The sequence below is a fragment of the Rattus rattus genome, chromosome 3 (assembly GCF_011064425.1).
Source record: "Rattus rattus isolate New Zealand chromosome 3, Rrattus_CSIRO_v1, whole genome shotgun sequence".
Lineage (NCBI taxonomy): Eukaryota > Metazoa > Chordata > Mammalia > Rodentia > Muridae > Rattus > Rattus rattus.
The window spans coordinates 52,686,946-52,693,625 of record NC_046156.1 but is presented as its reverse complement, the minus strand read 5'-3'; positions in this window follow the sequence as shown (position 1 = coordinate 52,693,625).

Below are 6,680 nucleotides of genomic sequence, written 5' to 3'. Positions count from 1 at the left end.
CACATTGAGCTCAGGTTGTTCAGGGGGCACTTAAGGTGCCTCTCTCTGTTTCTGTCTCTCTCTGTCCTTCCCCTCCACTCCCCTCCCCCACTCTGCCTTCAAATTCTGGATGTGCTACCAGGAGGGGAGAGAGTTCTTTCCTATGCTATTTCTTGGGATACTGAATTAGTCTTGAGTGATAACTTAATTCATTTTCCAAATTCTCTACCAGCTCTCCCTGGCTGGAGTAGACATTGTATGCTTACAAGGGAAAGTCTGACTGCATTCCTCTGGGCCTAGTCTTCTAGAAATTAGAATGTGGAAACAGGCAGCTGGAAGAATCTGAGGAGTGGGGCTAACAGACTTAACCTGTCATGATGTCACATTCAGAAAAGCCTCGTGGTCCTCATTTGAGGGTTAAGAAGGGAGGGGGATGGGACAGGCTTTAGTCTGTTCTAGAAGAAAATGAAGCCAGTTTTTTCCCTCCCTGATTAGCATTTTTATTGCATCCTTCCTATTTGCTCTGCCTGCTCATAATTAAATACTGCCCATGGTGTCTCGTCTATTTTGGTAATGTGCTCTTGGACGCCGATGGATTGGATTTAGATTTGCTTTATGGGTTTCCTCCATTGCTAGAGAATGAGGCTTAAGCGAGGTGGGTTGGATAGAGAGGAAGACTAGTATTGAGGTCAGGAGCCTCCTCATCCCAGTGCTAGGATCTGACCTGATATCTTGGATGAAAAGTGGAAGAAGTGTGTGTTCTTTCTGTATCCAGAGATATTTTTATTCACGATGGTCTGAGACATAAGGCAGCTGTCTTGGTGCTGCTTGGGAAAGAATGAGGTCCAGAGGCTGACAGTGATCCTCAAGCATTAGAAAACATCAATGGGCCAAAGCGATGAAATTCTCTTGGATTTAGACTCCAGACATTTGGCCAGAATGCTAAGCAAAGCCTGAGGATTATTCCAGGTGCCTCATTATATGTCCTCTTCACATGACCTACAGTCACAGCTATAGTCAAAGCCACCTGTCTTGTGCCATCATCTTCTTTTCCCCTTCTATTGCTGGGCCAACCCTCCAGCATCTTCTCCTGTCTGTGATAGCTTTCTATCTCCAGGGAGCTGCCTCACATGCCCCGTCTTTCTTTTCTTCTACCTCTATTCTTCTTTACCCAAAGCTCAGCTTCCTCCTCTCAGCAGGTCAAACTTGAATCACAATGGGAAAGGTTAAATTTGATTCCTGAACCTTATCAAGTGCAGGTTTGGCAATCTAGATTAATAGCTCATAAAGTATGGTACCCAGAAACTCAACTTCAGCTTAGCATTTGCTAGGTATGCAAATTCCTGGGCTCCACCGAGTGGGGGCAGGGTCATGCCACTCAGGCCTAACCAGCTACCAGGGTTCTTAGGCACTCTTACTTTTGAAAGCTACCTCCTTTTTATCATCTTTCCAGAAACTTCTCTTGGTGGCATCTTCACTGATGACCACATCTTCTGTGAGCCAATCTTCTTCCACTGAACCCAGACTCCAGGCAACTCCACCATCTGTTGGAAAAAACACCGGCTGCCTTGCCTTGGACCACTGTCCAAGGGGCTATCTTTGTTTCCTCTTATATCTCTGAACCTTCTTCCCATGGTTTCAATTGTCACCTCTATTCTAAGGATCCCTCTGTGTGTATTCCCTGTCCCCACTGACTCTGATTGCCTACTTGGTACTTGACTTTGAATATTCTAGACACTCATTCACATTTCCCAAACGGAAACCCCCAAGCTGATGTCTGAGGTTCCTAATTTCAGTCCCTTTCCCATCCTACTCCCAGCTCCTTCTCCTACACAGTGCAGCGACCACAGTTTCTGCTGCTGCCCATTCTTGAGTGACCTTTTTTCATTAGTAGCTCAGCAGCTCTAGTTCAGGCTGCAAACCTCCCACTTCTACCCACTCCTCTCAGCACCACCACCATTGTGCTAATACACAGTTCTTTGATGAAGGGTCTCGTGGCCTTGGCAGGACAGACCCCAAACTGGCTTTCCACCGACTGCTTTCCTGATTGGCCCATTTCCAGTCACTCTCCTTGCTCAGCCTTCTCTACCACTGATAGACATGCTGTTCATGGTCACACTTCTGAGTCTTTTTCACATCCGTCTGCGCAAAATGACTTTGTCTCAGAAAGCCGCCTTATCATCACCAATGTAAGTCAGCATGTCTTGCCTGTGTGCCTCCTTCTCAAACACTTTGTCCTCCTTCTTGAAGCCCTGGGCTTCCAGAGAGCCTGGCCCTTGCTGGAGTCTATTACGCATCCCTTGGTACTGCTCATCTGTCATCTTCCTTGACTGTGATTTCTCCAAATCTTGGCTGAGCTTCAGTCACTGTTGCTTCCTAGTCCTTAGCATGGCGGCTGATGCATGGCTGGAGTTATAGACATGTTTGGTTGTTTGTTTCACACAGTGATAACAAAAGACCAGGGTCTCGCAAATATTCAACCACCTCTAGCCTAGGACAGCCTTCCTATCTCCAGGAGAGTGGGGATGGCCATGGGAGAGTCTGCCTACCTCAAAAACCCTCCAGTTCCATGACTTGGGTTCCCACCCTTGCTGTCTGTCTCTCTGAGCTGCATCTGAAAGGGGATGGTGGAAAGAATGAATCCGAATTGCTTCTAAGCTCCCTGACCAATGGTTCCATTCTACTGCTCAGTCTTGAGACCTTCTACTCCTTCTCCATGTTTTAGCAGTCTGAGCTGCACATGTCTCCATTTTGCAGAGAAAAGGAAAAAAGAAAGCTCCCCAGAATCCCTAGTCTCCTGCTCAGAGCTTGCCTATGGCTGGTTGGTCTTCTGAATCTCAGAGCAGTAGCCACGTGGCAATGCATATCTGGGGGTAGTTCCTGAAGCTCTGGATGCTGAGGTGTGAAACCTCTACATCCAGAGAAAAACAGCAGAGCCTGAATAGTTAGCTCTCAGTAAATGTTTGCTGAATGACTAACAGAATACCGAGGAGTGCAAGATGCTTTCAAAGTATGTTCCGCTATTGCTGACCATGCTTTTATACATGGTAAAGGGAAGTAGTGAGGAAAATGGAAAGAACATTTCTCCACAATTTTCTGTTTACCTCCAAGGAAGACCTCTAGATCAGGAAAAACACAGGGGGGCTCTAAGGCACCAACTTCCCCTCTGTCTTGCCTTTAAGCCCTGCTCTGTACCCTTCCAGGTTGCAGGCAGACAAAGGTAGACAGACTAGCTTGGAGAATTCACTTTAAGTGAATTCAATTACCATAGCAACCAAAACTACCAGCATGGAGATTGAGCTCCAGACAGCAGCAATGCTGGCATCTCAGAAAGTAGCCATATAAAGGCCACTGCTGAGAGATCAGGACGTAAGAAAGAGAAGAGGGAGACGCACTTCCTAATTCACTTAGACTTTGAGGGTTTTGCAGAGCTCTTATCAGCTAGAAGCAAGCATCTGTTACCTATACCCTAGGTGGGCCTAGAGCAACAAGCACATGCTGACCTCTCGTTCCTAGGATTTCCTTCCATGGATGGGCAGGAGACCAGCCTTCTTTCTTTACCCCAATGAAGTCTCTAATTTAAGAGTCAGAGCTCCCTGGCTGGCAAGATGGCTCAGCTGGTAAAGGTTGCCAAGGCTGATGGCCTGGCTCTGATCTCCAGAACCATTGTGGTAGAAGGCAAGAATACACACAGAAAGGAGTGAAGGCAGCAGAGAGGAAGCTAGAACCCAGGCAGAGTGGCCGCTGTCAGGGTAGGATCTGCCAATCTCATATGCCCTCAGGCTCTGTGACTTTGACTGCTACCCTTGCTGTTTGACATCACATCAGGTTCCCTACAAGTGGTCCTCGAAACAGGAGTGGGCACTCAGGAGCCAGATGCCAGGGTTTTAAAACGATCCCTGCTAAAGGATCTTGAGCAAACTGCTCAACTCCTCTGTTCTGGTTTTGCTCATTTGATCTTTGGGCATGATTGCAACTGCTTCATAGGAGTGCTGCCATGAACGAAAACCCGAGAATGCAGAGAAATCTTAGCACTGTGTGGCCCATGGTGAACAGTAGCAAGAGTGTGTTGTTGTATCTTATTATTACTATTATTAATTTCCTCACAGTGATGATGGTCCCAGACTCTAGGTCCTCCTCTCATAGGAGTTTCTCAAAGCTGCCATGTTGGTCATAGCAGGTAAGTTTCTTCCTTCCCCAGAAACCAGCTAGAAAACCAGAGGGCTGCAAATGACTGGAAGCCTTGCTCTCTGAAGGGTCCGACCCATCTGATCAGGCCTGTCAATTATGGCCACCCCAAAATGTTTCTGTGAAGACAGACTCCAAAAGATTGGGGATTTCATTCATTTCTCCTGTCTCCATAAATGTGTTACACATGTGCTAGACTCCGAGGCCACTGGGTTAGAGCAGTGGTTCCCAATTTGTGGGTCATGACCCCATTGGGAGTCAAACGACCCTTTCGGAGGAGTCACCTAAGACCCTCAGAAAACATTGCTATTTACATTAAGATTCATAACAGAAGTAAAGTACAGTTATGGAATAACAGCAAAGATAATCGTATGGTTTGGGGGTCTCCACCACATGAAGAACTGTATTAATGGGTCACAGCATTAGCAAGGTTGAGACTACTGGATTAGAGGATTGGTCTCCTTTAAGGGAATGGTGGAAGCTTCAGGAGGCAGGTTCTAAATAGAGCTCTTCTGGTTTACAGTAGTACACCCTTGAAGACAAGGAAGAGTGGGACCCCTCCCTTCTTTTGTTGTCCTAAGCAGATTTGTCTCTGCCACAGAATGCTGCCTCTGCAGAGGTCCAAACACAGCAGGACGAGCCATCTGCAACTGTGAAGCAAAGTAAATGTTTCCTCATTCTAAGTTAATCGGTTGGGGATTTAGCAGTGGTAGAGCACTTGCCTAGGAAGCGCAAGGCCCTGGGTTCGGTCCCCAGCTCCGAAAAAAAAGAACCAAAAAAAAAAAAAAAGAAAGACAAGTGGAAAGTGGAGGGGGTGCACCTTTTCCAGAGGTTCCGGGGTGGGTGATTGAATAGAAGATTTGCCAGATAGACATTGTGCTGTCAAGAATTTTACCATTAAAAGTGCATTATTAGTAGCAAAAAAAAATGTTTCCTCATTCTAAGTTAATCGTCCCAAGCCCTTGCCATGTCAAGGAAAGCTGACTGGCAGAAGTGTGTGAGCAGCGCAATTCGAAGAAGCTGCCACCTTTGATGAAGGCCAAACACTCCTCTGTAAAGTGGGAATAAAATGAAGACCAGTCTCACAGAAACACGGGCCTTCTCATAAGTATGGAAGGTAAAGGTGGGTACCATCTTTATGACCTTGTCCCCTGTGTGTCCCATTTTTATTTCCCATGGGGCATGTGACCATCAGGAGGACAAAGGTGATTCTCTTCAATAAAGCAATGGCTGGTGATGGTGTTCTGTGTCCTCCCCTGGGGCCTGGCTCTGTCATTCCAACAGTTTTTGTTTTTTAATAGTGGTGATGAACGAGACCTTGGGCCAGCTGCTGGGGACATCAAGACAAATATGATTTGGGGAGTTCTTGTCTTGGCAGCCAACAAAGACCTCAGACTCTGGGAAATAGGGCCAGGTATAGGTGATACCGGAAGAGAGCAGCAGAGGCAAAGAAGGTGGTGGAAGAATGGTTGGGCAGAAAGAGGTGATGTTTAGGGATGGAAGGGAGTGTGTGTGTGTGTGTGTGTGTGTGTGTGTGTGTGTGTGTGTGTGTGCGCATGTATGTATGTTTGTGTGTGTGAGTGTGCACCCACACCCCTACACACACATGTGCATTTGAGGGGATAAGGGAGAGGAAAGAAGATGGGTAAGGGATGAGATCAAAGAGTTAATCTCTCTTCTTATCGCCTAAGCAATCAGCAGTTCTCTAAGCCCTAGATAGTGTGGCTTGCTATGCTGGGATTTGTACAGCTTTATTTTAAAAATTGTTTACCCTGGAACCAAAGAAACTATTGAGTGTGTTTTGGGTTAACCCCAGCCCATTTCTGAAGGTTTGCTCTGCTCTTGGGTCTTAGATGTACCCACCTGACAGCTTTTTCCAGCCCAGCATCAACAACTCTGTCTGAACAGCACTCAAAGGGAACTCTGACCTCTCTTCACCCTAAAGGGTCCCTAACTACTCTACCCACCTATACTCCCCCCCTCCCCTGCCACACTCTTCCACCTTGCCAGCTCTACTTCCTGTTAACATGCCCGAGACCACCAGCAGCATCTTTCTAGGCAGCAGAAGCCTGACCTGGGCACAGCCAATCAGAGAGCTGATTTCTTTTACCTCTAGCACATTTCCCCCATGCTTCACTTGTCCATCTGCAGTAGTTGAGGCCCTCATCAACTCTCCTCTGGAATGCTGCAGGAGCCTGCTAATTGGTCCCTCTGCTTCCTTCTAGTCCTCCTCAAATCCATCCTCCATACTACTGGGTCAGGATGGGCTTGCAAACAGAGATCTGATTGTATTATGCATTTGCCCTAAGCCTAGGGTAGTTAGTTCCCTGTGGCCAGCAGGATGGAGTCCAGTTCTTCTGCTTGCACCAGGGACCTCTGTTGACTGACTTGTTTTGTCAGCGTTTGCCATGCTGTGTCCCACTTCACTCCTTTGTGTCTGTTCTTGGTGTTCACACCAATGTGAAGCTACCCTAGAGGCTATCCCTACCCGGTCACATGTCCCAGCCTGTACA